This window comes from Xenopus tropicalis, chromosome 6, assembly GCF_000004195.4.
Source record: "Xenopus tropicalis strain Nigerian chromosome 6, UCB_Xtro_10.0, whole genome shotgun sequence".
Classification (NCBI taxonomy): domain Eukaryota; kingdom Metazoa; phylum Chordata; class Amphibia; order Anura; family Pipidae; genus Xenopus; species Xenopus tropicalis.
The window spans coordinates 120,254,987-120,270,207 of NC_030682.2; the positions used below are offsets into that span (position 1 = coordinate 120,254,987).

Sequence of the window (15,221 nt, forward strand, 5' to 3'; positions counted from 1 at the left end):
GCTAAAATAAATAATTTGGCTAGAAATGTTGTACATTATGGGGGAGATTTACTAATCCACGAATCTGAATCCCGAAAGGGAAAAAAATTGTATTGGAAACGAAAATTTTGCGACTCTTTCGTCGCTAACGTGATTTTTCGTATTTGGCGCTACTTTTTCTTCGCCATCGCTACTTTATTGTATTTTGCGCGACTATTTCGGCGCCGTCGCGATTTTTTCGTATTGACCGATTGTACACGCCGGAAAAACCAATCTGATTTTTTCACAACGATGACGAAAAATTCGCGGAAAATATACGAAAAAGTTACGGAACATACGGAAAAGTCACAAAAATACCGATCATTACGAAAAAAACGCATTTGGACGCCTTCGGACCGTTCGTGGATTAGTAAATCTCCCCCTATGTTTTAGGCTTCTGTACCAGACCAAGGCAACCACAGCCCTTTAGCAGGGAAGATCTGTGCCCCCAAAGATGACCTAGTAGCTCCCCATCTTCTTTTCTGCTGATTCCCCGCCCATGCTCTGTTCTGCTGTCACTGAGGGACCCACTCACTATATACTGTATATTTTATATTATGAAAGTCACAATATAAGGCAGATTAGTAATTTATTCAGATTTACATTACATGATAGCTCTGAAACCAGCGCAATTATCATGAGAATTTAATAATCAGATCTGTAGCATCAGCTTATATGACAGGCCAGCCTCATTTTTTACTTGATAATTTGGGACTACCCGTAAACTCAGCTTCTCAAAATCTGCCCAGAGCATGTGCGTGTCAGCGACGCTCCAAACAGATTTGAAGATAGGGAACTCCTGTGACAACTGTTAAGATCTGGATTATTGCTACTACAGTCATATAAAAAAGTTTGGGATCAAAACAACTTATATTAAATAATCAAAACATTTGCTGCAACTTCTTGCTAGCTAGGCCTTAAATATACCAGTAGGCCTAAAGCTTATACGTCTATGTTTAAACCTTTCCTTACACCTTCTTAATTCTTTGTTTATCATTGGCTGAACTTTCAAAGTAGCAACTTCCTTTTAATATATAACATGCCTTATGGAAACAGTAGTATTTCAGCAGTGACATAAAGTTTAACTGGATTAACAGAAAATATGCAATATGCATAACTAAATTAAACATGTGCATAAATTTGGGCACCCCAACAGAGATATTACATCAATACTTAGTTGAGCCTCCTTTTGCAAATGTAACAGCCTCTATACACCTCCGATACCCTTTGATGCGTGTCTGGATTCTGGATGGCAGTATTTTTGACCAATCGTCCATACAAAATCTCTCCAGTTTAGGTAAATTTGATGGCTGCCGAGCATGAACAGCCTGCTTCAAATCATCCCATAGATTTTCGATGATATTCAAGTCGGGTGACTGTGACGGCCATTCCAGAATAGTGTACTTCTCCCTCTGCATAAATGCCTTTGTAGATTTCCAACTGTATTTAAAGTCATTGTCTTGTTGGAATATCCAACCCCTGCGTAACTTAAAGTTTGTGACTGATGCTTGAACATTATCCTGAAGAATTTGTTGATACTGGATTGAATTCATCTGACCCCTGACTTTTACACGGGCCCCAGTTCCTGAACTAGCCACACTGCCCCACAGCATGATGGAACCTCCACCAAATTTGACAATAGGTAGCATGTTTTTTTCTTGGAATGCCATGTTCTTCTTCTGCCATGCAAAGCCCTTTTTGTTATGACCAAATAACTACATTTTTGTTTTATCAGTCCAAAGCACTTTGTTCCAAAATGTCTGTGGCTTGATGAGTTTTTGCATACAACAAGCAACTCTGTTTGCGGCGTAAGTGCAGAAAGGGCTTCTTTCCCATAACCTGCCATACAGGTGTTCTTTGTGTACATTGCACTGATTTGTAGAACGATGTACAGATACACCATCTGCAGCAAGATGTTCTTGCAGGTTTTGGAGGTGATATTTGGGTTGTCTGTTACCATTCTCACAATCCTGCGCATATGCCACTCCTGTATTTTTACATTCCTTGCAGTTAAAACTGACAGTTTAAACCTCTGAGATAGCTTTTTTGTAGCCTTCCCATGATACTGAACAATCTTTGTTTTCAGATCTTTTGAGAGTTGCTTTGAGGATCCCATGCTGTCACTCTTCAGAGGAGAGTCAAACAGAAGCACAACTTGCAACTGACCACCTTAACTACCTTTTCTCATGATTGGACACACCTGCCTATGAAGTTCAAGGCTTAACAAGCTAATCCAACCAATTTGGTGTTGCCAGTAATCAGTATTAAGCAGTTACATGCATTCAAATTAGCAAAATTCCAAGGGTACACACATTTTTGCATAACCAATTTTTCATATTTGATTTCATTTCATACAACTAAATACTGCTTGTCTAAAAATCCTGGTCAGAAACCAAGCAAACACCCCAGTACTCCTGGAAAATGAAATGTATACCACTGTTATCTTTTTTGTTGAAAGTGAAGTTAATTATTATGCTGAGAGGGGTTCCCAAAGTTTTTCATATGACTGTATAAAGATGTTGAAACTTTAGGCTGGTGCATTAAAGGAACAGTAACACCAAAAAATGAAAGTGTATAAAAGTAATTACAATATAATGTCCTGTTGCCCTGCATTGCTACAACTGGTGTGTTCACCTCAGAAAGACTACTTTAGTTTATATAAGTAAGCTGCTGTGTAGCCATGGGGGCAGCCATTCAAAGGAGAAAAGGCACAGGTTACTTAGCAGATAACAGATAATGGTATGTTGATAATATTAATAAGGGAAAAATTATTAAAAAAAATTAGAAGGTCGGTATCTTTTTCTAGAAATGGTGGCAACATTACTTACAGAGTAGTTTAGCCCTGTCAGAGAATGTAGCCAGTGCAGTGGCATTTTTATCAAGGAGCCTGAAGGGACACATATAGGAATAGTGTAGAAAAGATAAATCTGCAGCGAGAACATGTGGGCAAAGCCATTTTCTTGACGTGGAGCCCTTCAAAGTTCCAGTTCCTCCTCTTGCTCCTCTATAAAAATTGCTCAAACCACTCTTGAAAAATAACTGGAATGAATACTCTTTAAAATGAGCTCAAGTGAACGTCAAGCATGTAAAATCTAAAGCTGGAGCAAGCCATAGAGTCATTGGCCACTGAATGTCTTGTTCATGCCAGTTGCATAACAAGGGCAGCCTCTGGATCATATGGCCAAAATGTACCCTTCTGGCAGTTCATGTTACACTACCATTCCCATAACGTAAGAATTAGCGACTCGGCTTAGGTATATGACTAAATATCAAGGATGCCAGGCTATCATCATTAGCTTAATCACAGTCATCAAACAAAACATGTTCGTGCTCAGAAAGGGAAGGCAGGCAGGAATTTGTAACTTTATATTTGTAAACATCTTGAAAACTTAAAGTGAGACCGATACATGCCTATATTATATAGGAACCATGTCAATTTATATTACAGCTCTGTGAAACCTTTAAACTACCAGCTCATACCTTTCCAGGGGTTCCACACTCCAACCCTCCTATGCTGCTGCCTACATGAGGTTTGCTTATTTCAGCATTATACACAAGTATAATATATCCTCTAGAGTTGAGTGAGGGTCACAAATTTCCCAAGCCACACTCATCCTAACCTACCCCTTCTCAACCCAGCTCCAAGGTTGTAAAGGACTTCATCCTAACCCCAACCTGACCCACCTCCTCAGCTGACAGAGATGGCGTCAGAAGGTGGCAGGAGATGATGAAAGAAGGTGGCGAGCTTCAGAAAAAAGCCATCAATGATAAGACTAGCTTTCTGGGGTGCCACATCATACAAAATGTGTGCTGCAACTGGGCAATGAAACAGCACAGTACGCTGCCCATTTTTTGTCCAAAACCAGCAGGTTCCATGTGTTTCAGCTGAAACACTGTGTAAAGCTGAAAGCTGTGTTTCACAAAGGACCCACATTTTGGTCAACAAACACAGAGTACTGATGCCCAATCCAGACCCATGGTCGTGAACAACATGTAGGTAGTATCTGAGCAGACATGGCTACTTTAGATGCAGTCAAGCAAAAAAGCTATTCGTCAGCATAAAAAAGCAATTTGAAATTTGCATCCAAAGTAGGTTTTTTGAATTGCAATGAAACCAGAATACTCGAGCAATTATAAAGCACAGTGGTGGCACTGCTATGGCCTGAAGTTGGGTGGCCTGAACAAAAAGCAACTCTCAAGTATATACAGGAATATTGGAAATAAAAGTGAAACGTGCATCAGTGAAACATCTGTGCTTGGGAAAAGAATTTGTTTTTAAGTAAGCCAACCATTTCATGTACATAGCAGGAATCAATGTGAAATAAGGTCCTTCCCAAGCCTTAACTACCTTAATCCTACTGGGCTTTACTGGGGTTAGGTAGAAAGGAAGGTCCCGCTAATCTCCTTGTGTTTTGTACTAAATTTGAGAAGAAAAAGCAGATGCACAAAATGAATTGGCAGCCATTATTAATGTACCAAGAAAGTAAATTAATTAATTATTTCAACTCTCTTCATCAGTACTCATCTACTCTGCATTCATTTGTGTAAAGGCTTGTGTTGTTTTTGTCCAATTTGCATTAGAACCTGATCAATTATAAAACTGCTTGAAAACCGGCAACATACCGATGCATACATATGGACAGAAATTCCTCAAAATATATGGAAACTATAGCCCTACTAGACCTTGAATGGCAGCCCCACCAGATCTTCTCATTTATTTTATTGTTTTTTTAATAATTGCCAAAAATGCTAAGTGGATTCCAGGAGCATTAATCTTGGAAATAAGCACAGGTCAGGCGTTGCTCATTGCTTTCTATACACCTACAGGAGGAAAACCTCTAAATACCCTATATACTCGAGTATACGCTTAGTTTTTCAGCACCCAAAATGTGCTGAAAAAGTCACCCTCGGCTTATACTCGAGTCGAGTGCCATGGGTCCCTCCAGACTAGCACCCTCTCTCCTTTGCGTGCAAATTAGGCCACTCGCAACCAGACCCTCCAGTGCCCTGGCCCGCTCCCCGTCGCAATGCTTATTTTCTCATTCTGCACTAGACATTGCACTTTATATTATATATATATATATATATATAGTTTTGAAGGATTTCAACTCATTGTGTTTTAGCTTGGTTGCGGATTGAGCTAAGGGGGTAGTACTCTTAAGGTATTATTGCTACCTTGCGTTAATACCATATTGTTTTTGTTGAACCTCTTCTCCACTTACAGACCTAGTTTACTGTTTTTCTTCGAAATAAGTATTTAAAAACATATGCCCCACTGATGCCTCAATTAATGTAATTTTATTGATATTTATTATGACTATTGAAACTTAGCAGTAGTGGCTGCATTTCCCACCCTAGCCTTATACTCGAGTCAATAAGTTTTTCCAGTTTTCTTAGGTAAAATTAGGTACCTTGGCTTATGCTAGAGTATATACGGTAAGCCTCTATATAGCAAAAACAAATATTCTACTTGCAGATTCCGAACAAATATATCTAATATATAAATGTAAATAAAGTGTTTTCTCTAAAGTCTTTTTCTCTTTTTTATGCAATGTCCTCGTACTTGCCATTTTTTTTTCATTATTCCTATTAGAATCAGTGTATTTTGCTTTCCAAGCTCTTATACTATTAGAACTGGCTAATGATTTAGTTCCCTCAGCCACTGCCTCTAATATTTTAAGTATGCAACTGATCTTGTTTCCCTGCAATTGGGAGCTCACAGCATAAAAATAAACCTATAACCTGGCTAAATGCAAACTCACACCTACTTGACTGCAGGCTCCATACCCAGGCCAGTGACATATGTAAGTGTCACACATATTTTAATTTCAAGCTTTTAATGACTAAATATCTCTTGCACTTACTTAAAGCAGTATTGAGGAGATCTGCTTCAGTGAGAGAATGGGAGTGAAGGGTAAATTACTACTACTGGCTCGTTTAGGAATTGTTAACCAGAAGGGAATGGGGCAGGTTTGGACTTGCAACACAGAGGATATTTTTACATTACACTTACACTTAACAACGTACGGCAACAAAACTAGTGACTAAAAAGAAGTGCTGCGATAGTATAACTTCAGTGGAAATGTCTTGGTGTTGGCGCAATATACAGAAGCAGGCAGTGATTTGTGTGTGTATTTGTGCTTTTATGTCTAAGGCCAACAAACCCCAGTGATTCAATGTCACAGAGCAAAGGTCATAGATATAGATATCAAACTCAAAGTTAAAGGAAACTTTGCAAATAGGAAATGTAGATGGAACAGGTTAATGCTTTTATGTTTGGTTTGCAAAGTACAGATTTGGCCTATTCTTGCGTAAGAATAAAATAATAATAGCATACTTGTAAATAATACCATACCCTCTACATTCCATAGAGCAGAAATAATATGTATAGATTACTCTTAAGATCACAGGCTGCCCGAGAATGGTCAATTAACAATACATTTGAGAAGAAAAACATCAGGAGATGTTTCCTGCATCAGGAACTTAAGCGCCTGGAGTACTGCCTGGCCCTTGCTGTGAAAGGAAAAGCAGGGGGTTCTTCTGTTAAATCATGAAAACAAAAAATAAAAAAGACAATGGTACCAGAGTTTACTGGGGTGTGCCAATATGTTAGGCACCCCCCAGTGAATTCACTGAATCACTCAATTTCAAAGACTTAAGTACGGGCAGCATTATGGGGCTTGGCCCTCGGATGCCTACATTTCTGCCAATACCCTATTGTAGGCTTTAGCTTTCATTTAAACAATGCACGTGGCAGGTCCTGGGCTTTCCTTTGTCATAGTGGCCTAAACATTCTTTTGCTCACCATTTTTAATACAAATAAGCCCCCCTTTTTTAAAGGAGACATATAGCATATCTGAAGGCCCCCTGCAAATTTGTAGGCAATAATGAATAATATATGGTGTTGATTTATTGGCCCCTTTATTGGAGCTCCCTATAGATCTGCTTTGGCTCCTATTCCTGTTTCAAATGAGGGGTGGGCGTGGTCTAACTGTCCCTGCTAGAAGCACAGTAGAAGGGGGACAGCCAATCACAGCCCTACAGTCACACAAGCAAATACTGGCTTCAGTTCCCTATCAGGTCAGCCTAGCTGCTGATTGGTTTCTATCCTACAGTGCAGTCCTGGGAAAGGAGGCAGCAGAAGAGTTTTTGCAGAAAATTTCAATACATCAACCCAAAACACTACTTTTTTAAACCACATTTTTCTATATTGTAAAGAGTGTAATACACTGGCACATTCTTGTTTTTCACACATTATGTCCCATTTAATATGCAACTGCTGTACAAAAGTGAAACACTGTGCTCCTTCTTATGCACATAGCCCAGTACATAGAGTGGAAGCAAAAGTACTATATATCATCCTTTCATACCAACACTCTCCAAATTGCAGGAAAATTGGATAATAGCAGTTCTTTATAAGTTTTTAGTGCTAATGATAATGCGTTCTTAGGAGGTAGCCTTATTCAAGTAATAGGCTAGTCTTGATGGAGTGTAATAGGTTTAACATGAAGTCTCTACAAAACTGTGCCACTAGTGTCAGAGAGGAACAGGGAACAAGCATAACCTGTAAGGAGCACATGGAGAACAGGATAATGAAGTGACTTATCAGGACTTGACAGCAAGTCCTGATAACCTGCAGGGGTAACTATTAGCACCAGCCTAGCCAATAGCCCTTGCAAAGCATTGTGCCACAGAGTTATATTAACACTGGCACGGTTTACTGTCAAAAGGAAAAACTTTCTCCAGGCAACAGTAAACAGAAATGTTAATTTTCCTATTTATTTTTCTTACATGACGTTCCATAGCATAACATTCTAGAGAACATTCATTTTCTGCTGCCATTGTGCTAGCATTTGGCTAAGCATTCTCCATATACATAAGCAAATGAGGGTTACAGGCAATGGTGCAGCGCCATTTAGAAGTGGTCTTACCAGGTGATGTGCTGTGCCCTCATACTACTGCTCTATTAACAAAATATTAAAGCCCTGTTACTTAAATTCACAGGAAAAGGATACTTCGAAGCACTGGTGACTTATCACTTACTGACACCAGAAATTAAACTCTTTTTTTACATTTATCATAACAATATCTTTGTATAAGCTCTATAATTTTGCCATAAAAGTATTTGCCTGATGCTTTTACATTACCTATCTGATCCTCCATGTTCCTCTATGAGGGGGCTGCCATTTTTGTGCAATGGTATAGCATCAGAAGCTATAACTGACAGGCAGAGAAGGAACAGGTCAGATTGGCAAAACAGTCAGGTTTAGAAACTTCAAGTAACAGTTAGTTACAAAAGCAGAAAGCTCCGAAAAAATGATTTCCTTTTTCACTGTAATAATAAAACAGTACCTTGAACTTGATCCCAACTAAGATATAATTAATCCTTATTGGAGGCAAAACAATCCTATTGGGTTTATTTAATGTTTAAATTATTTTTAGCAGACTTAAGTTATGGACATATCTGGAAAACCCCAGGTCCCGAGCATTCTGGATAACAGGTCCCATACCTGTACATTTATATTTTGAAGAAAAGAATAGTTTTTTAGTGTCAGTATCACTGGGCATATATTATAAGATCTGCTCATTTCTCAGATCAGAGGGGCCAAATTTTTGGGCAGATCTCAGTTGGGGAGAGGCAAGTAAGCTGCTAAATCGGTGTGCAGGGGCCGAATTGGCAGCTTAAATGAAAACTATACCCCCAACATATGTAAAAATATATTGCATAAACAAGCTTATTTGTAAACCCCTGCTTCATCTAAATAAAATATTTTCATAAATATATACTATTTTATTAGTATGTACCATTGGGTAATCCCAAATAGAAAATTGCCATTTTAAGAATTAAGGGCCGCCTCCTGTGAGTTCTCTCTTTTGCTTCCACACTTGTTACAGTTAGAGCTGCATTATTTCCTGTCAGCTGATCTCTAAGGGAGCACACAGCCCATCACTAAATGGTGGCTCAAGGGAAAGGATGTAAAAGGGCAATATTTACTGATATATATATACCAGTTTAGTAAGATTCTTTAATCGCTTTCCTTTAACTCTGCCATGTATGGCCACCTTAACTCCATACTGGCACAACTCTTCTGGCCTGGGTACTTGACATCTTGACATCTTGACATCATCTTGACATGGCTCCCGGGATCCCCTGCATAAGTGCAGACTGGGAGTATAAGCAGAATCAAACTTTTCAAAAGATTCCTGTTCTGCGCATTAGCCAAGTGTAAACTCACTCAGGGGACATCTAAGCCTGAGTCAAGAAGGCAGCAGTAAAGCACCCCAGGCCAGTGCAAAGAAGAGGAGTACTGGGGTAGGAGGTAAGCGATTAGGGTCACTGTGGTGCCTAAAAAAATGATATCTGCCAGTTATTTGATGTTTCCTTCTCCTATAAAAAATACACCATCAAAAGAGCAAGAGCAGAGGTGCAAAAGATTAATTTACTTTTCCTGTAAAAGAAGGACCCTAATCAAAGCACTTCTGATCAACATTACTTGTGTCCATCTTGATCAACTTCTATTCACCCAGCAGCTTATATTACAGCTAGAAACTGGAAGCCTCTTGGTGCTCCCTCTTCAATTAAAAAGAGAAATGATCAGGGCAAGAAGTGGCATTTAAATCATTTCCGCAAATAACTGCATATTATTACCACAGACTTTTCTTTGTGTGAGACTGAGCTACAATCACAAGACTGCAAAACAGTAGACAGCTTGTGGGAGGAACCAGAAAAATACAAGCAGAAGTTTGGCCATAAGTTTGGCCATTACCTTTTTCAATAATAAAAAAAAAAAAATACCTTTTTCAATGCTAACCTGACTCATTAAAGCATATGCATTTGGGCAAAAACAAACTTTGCTATGCCTATAATATCTAGGTAAAAATGTGTATCTAATTAAAAAATAAACCAATAAGAATGCCTACATGCTTCACCAATCACGATCGTGCATACACAGCCAATAGTAAGCTGCAAACAGCTGTGCCTGGATGTGCCTCCTCTATTAGAACATGCACTGTCTCCCTGTGGATTTAGGAACCGTTTGCATAGTTCTGGCATCTTAAGAAATAAGTAAATCTTTTTTTTTTTAATTTCTAAAAATACTCCGTACTGTCCCCAGAATAACATACCTTTCTCCCTGCATTCAGATTCATTTTGTTTCTCTATTACAAGCAACTGAACAGCAGTTCTTTTAGTAACTTCCTTATCTAGCATGAGGCTCCGCCTTTTTGCTTTTTGAGCATTCCTTCTCTCTCCCACTATGATGACTTCAAAAACGTTCCTACTGTGCATGTCTAAATGATTTTAATTGGATCAAAGGCAGTGAGCATGCCCAGTAGGAATCTCATTGAGGTCATCATAGTCAGAGAGAGAAGGATTGCTCAAAAAGCAAAAGGGGAGGAGCTTCATGCTAGAAAAGGAAGTAACTAAAAACTGCTGTTTAGCTTCTTGTAATAGAGAAACAACATAAATCTGCATGCAGGGAGAAAGGTATGTTATTCTGGGGGCTGTTTAAAGTAATTTTAGGGGATTTTACACTTATGCTTTAACTCCCCGACCTCCAGCTGTTGGTAGCAGGGAGCTACAATTTCTGCATGTTATATATAAAAGCTTGCTGAGAATTAGCAGCTCAAATTAAATGCGACTAAATGAAGACTATAATTGTAATGCACACTGTCCAAATTCAATTTAACTAATCTACTCCCCTTTAGCTGATGTGGCTTTGGTTTAAATGCAAGATATGCATTATGCATCCAGGTGTTTTCTTTATGTACGATGTGTGCATGTATTCAGTGCGAAGAGCAGATTATCCAGAAAGCTCCAATTATGGACAGCTGGGATTTTTAAATGCCTTTATAATGGGGTTGAACGTGTTAATATAAAAATGAATTTGGGTTTCATGTTTAATTTGAAATAGACTTTTATTATACAGCTTTTTATGTCTGGGTGACAGGTCCACTTTAAGGTATGAAGATCCAAATTACGGAAAGACCCCTGATCCAGAATACCCTTGGTCCCGAGCATTCTGGATAACGGATCCTATACCTGTATTTCTAAACCAATCAATATGGGACTGTGACTTTATGTATCAGGTACTAAGAAACCTATGGCTGTGAGGCAGTGCTACAGTCAACATCTTTTTTTTATCTTATTTACTTATGGTTACCATAATGGAAATAGCGGCTGAGTTATGATGGACTGTGTCACAATATACACCTATACATTTTCAATATCATGAGTGAGGGATCATTTTCAGAATCATCCCCCCCAGCCCCAGTAAGTGTCAATCTGTTTAATACACTAAGAGGCCCATTTACTAACATTTGTTTTTTTCATGATTTTCATGATGATTCGTGTTTTTTCCACTAACAATATAATTTTTCTTGTAAAAAAGACTTTTTTTTTGCCATTTATTTTGCGGCAAAAACACAAAACACGCCAAAGCAAATGACACCATCTAAAAGCTGTCGAAGTTGTGTACAAGTCAGTGAGAGTTGTCCAAGCAAATTGTAATAATATTTAATTGGTAGTTTTAGAGGTTCTCCGTTTTTTTTAATTTGTAAGAGCCTAAAAATTCTTATGAAATTAAAAATGTTCATTTTCGTTCCACATTTTAATTAGTTTTCGCATTTTATGTTTAGGTCTTTTAATAAATAACTAGACATTTGTGGTTTTAGTGGAAATTATTTGGGGTTTCCAGAAACTCTAAAACCAATAAAATCAGAATATTTATAGAGGTGCCTCCACATGTACAAATATACATATTGTATTCCTTTTTCCACAGACTTCCCTCAATCAAATCCATACAATTTAATATTAACACTAAAGTTAGTAAATCACATATATTTTGCTCTAATTTCATTAATAGCCAATTGAAATTTCTAATACTGGTATGGGATCCGTTATCCAGAAAGTTCCAAATTACGGAATGGCCGTCTCCCATAAACTCCATTATAAGCAAATACAGGTATAGGACCCATTATCCAGAATGCTTGGGACCACGGGTATTCCGGATAAGGGGTCTTTCTGTAATTTGGATCTCCATACCTTAAGTCCAATAAACCATTAATCAAACCCAATAGGATTGTTTTGCCTCCAATAAGGATTAATTATATCTTAGTTGGGATCAAGTATAAGGTACGGTTTTATTATTACTGAGAAAAAGGAAATCAGTCTTAAAAACCTGAATTATTATTAGGCTTTCTGTAATTCTGAGCTTTCTGGATAATGGGTTTCCGGATAAGGGATCCCATTCCTGTTATTTTAATTTTTGAAAATGATTTTTCTGTGTAATAATAAAACAGTACCTTGTACTTGATCCCAACTAAGATATAATTAATCCCTATTGGAGGCAAAACAATCCTACTGGGTTTATTCATTACTTAAATGATTTTTTAGCAGATTTAAGGCATGGAGATCCAAATTACAGAAAGGTCCCTTATCCGGAAAACCCCAGGTCCCGAGCATTCTGGATCATAGGTCCCATACCTATAATCTAATATCCACTTCAAAGAAGACTATATAATGTAAAAACGGGAAAATCGAATTAAATTTATATAGCAAGTTATATCAAATACAGAGTTTAACCCTTTCAGGTGTCTTGAATCAAATAAAAGATCCACATTGCGTTTGCACACATTAATCCATTTGTCATACTCTATCCTTGAGTAGAAGAAGACATTTCCCAATACTTTGTATTTTAATTGAATAGTTTGTTTTGCCGCCAATAAGGAATAATTATATGTAAATTGGGATTAAAGGAAAACAATGTAAGTCTCTATAAAAATATATTTAATAACCAAGCTTTAATAACCAACATACTTTTTCAGTAGTATGTGCTACTGGGTACTCCTAAATAGAAAATTGCCATTATAAGAATTAAGGGCCGCCTCCCTGGGATCATAGGATTCACAGCGCACACAAACAAGCCAAGGCACACATACATGCTAGGCCCCATCAGCCAATTAATGGACAGAGTTCTGTCCATTAATCCTTTACTCCCATACTACTTCCTGTTACAGTTAGAGCTGCATTATTACTGGTCATGTGATCTCTGAGGGAGCACACAGCCCATCACAAAATGGTTGATCAAAGGAAAGGATGTAAAAGGGCAATATTTACTGATAAATATATATATATATATATATATATATATATACACACACTTAACATAATATAAACTCTCTGTTGGTTAACTATTCATTCTGGGGGTATAGTTTTCCTTTAAGTACAAGCTACTGTTTTATTATTACAGAGAAAAACAAAGTCTGTTTTAAAAATTTTAATTATTTGATTAAAATGGAGTCTATGGGAGATGACCTTCTCGTAACCAGAGCTTTCTGGAAAATAGGTGTCCAGATAATATATCCCACACCTGTACCGTCTGATTTCTTTGGTTCTATTTCTCTTATGTTAGTTATGGGACATATAAAATACAGAATCTGCAAATATTTCTAGAGCTTTTCATGTCTGTATTACTGATTCAGAAACAAATAATTGCCTAAATGAACACTGCAATATAATTCCTATTACTAGGCTGTAATTTAGTATTAGAGAGGAAGGAAAGGAATGATTAGCTTTGCTTTTCCTCCAAACAAACCCAGTTATCTACGCAAGTTAGCAAACGCCGTTGTCTGTCAGCCCTGAAGTACATGATGTCACTGTCGGAGAGAAGCGATAGAACATATTTACAGAAAGCAGGCCTTGCGTCGTGTCCGTCTATACCATGTGCTCTGTGTGTATCCTTATTTTACCTTTTCCCGTGGTCACATTTCTAAAGGCAGTCACTGGGATTAATGTGCAGGTGTAAAAGACTGAAGGAGAATGTGAACAATGGCAATCTATAGACACGTGCAGTGTTCTCTCTCCCACAACGAGCTACTAAAAGCAGCAGAGATAGTGGCGTGTATATCTGTACAACACACAGGGCAATGCAACACATGGGCTTTACTGGGAATATGACAGACAGGCCCATTCCTACAGCATGAAGTGGGGAGGGTACAAGCACTGCATGTGATACATGGAGATGCTTCTTTTTTATTTCAGCTACTTTAGGACTGCATGTTTGGCAGGATAACAAAAAATATCAGAATTATTAAGGTATTCTAATAACTCAGAAACAGACCATGTGCAGGAAAAAAAGCAGATAAGAAATATAGATTTTACACTGTGTTGATATTCATGTAATTGTATTAGCCGTTCACTAATAATCTTTTCTCAGTTCTTAGAAATCAAAATGCTGTGCTTACCTGTCAATTTTGTGTCTTATTATTGGCAAGCAGAGAATAGATGGGAAGTAGCTGGGCCAATTCTGCCTGGAATGACATATTCATAAGCATCTGATAAATATACATATTTACTTACACATACATGCATTTTTATCTTAAATGACAGGAGTGAGTAATCTTATGTGCATGCACTTCTATTTATATAGCACACAAAGGTACAGAGTACTTCAAAAGGCAAGTACAAAGAAGTAAAATGTGCTTTAAGCCTACAGCACACTGAGGTACAGAGTTATTTATAATGAGAGTGCAAGGAGGAACAGAGTACTTTTCAAAAAGACTATACAGTGGTACAGAGTAGTTTACAAATAGAGAGTACACGGTACCTTACAAGGCAGTACAGGTACAGAGTATTTTACAAAGAGAAGGTACACAGAGATACAGAGTAGTACAAAGTAGCACATATTATTTTACAAAGAGAGGGTACGCAGATGTACAGAGTATATTACAAAGAGAGGATACACAGAGGCACAGAGTAGTTTACAAAGAGAGGGTATGCAGAGGTACAGAGTAGTTTACAAAGAGAGGGTACCCAGATGTACAGAGTAGTTTACAAAGAGAGAGTACACAGATGTACAGAGTAATTTACAAAGAGAAGGTACACAGAGGTACAGAGTAGTTTACAAAGAGAGAGTACACGGAGGATCATATTATTTTACAACAAAAAAAGGTACCCAGAGGTAAAGAGAATTTTGCAAAGAAAGGGTACCCAGCGGTACAGGGTAGTTTACAAAGAGAGGGGATACAGACTAGTTTACAAAGACAGGGTACATAGAGGCGAGTACACACAAAGAGTGAGTACAAAGTAGCACAGATAACTTTACAAAGAGAGGGTACACAGTGGTTCATATTATTTTACAAACAGAGGGTACCCAGGAGTACAGGGTAGTTTGCAAAGAGAGGGTACCCAAAGATACAGAGTA

At 37.9% G+C, this 15,221-nt stretch overlaps 1 protein-coding gene across 1 annotated transcript in view; it reads right to left on the bottom strand.

Moving 5' to 3' along the window:
* The window catches only part of ncoa2 (nuclear receptor coactivator 2), a gene marked incomplete at its 5' end in the record, with an annotated part of 94,327 nt that extends 79,996 nt beyond the window's left edge, over positions 1 to 14,331 (bottom strand). Inside the window, 1 exon segment of the mRNA NM_001142159.1 lies at positions 14,263 to 14,331.
* Positions 14,332 to 15,221: the final 890 nt, after the last annotated feature.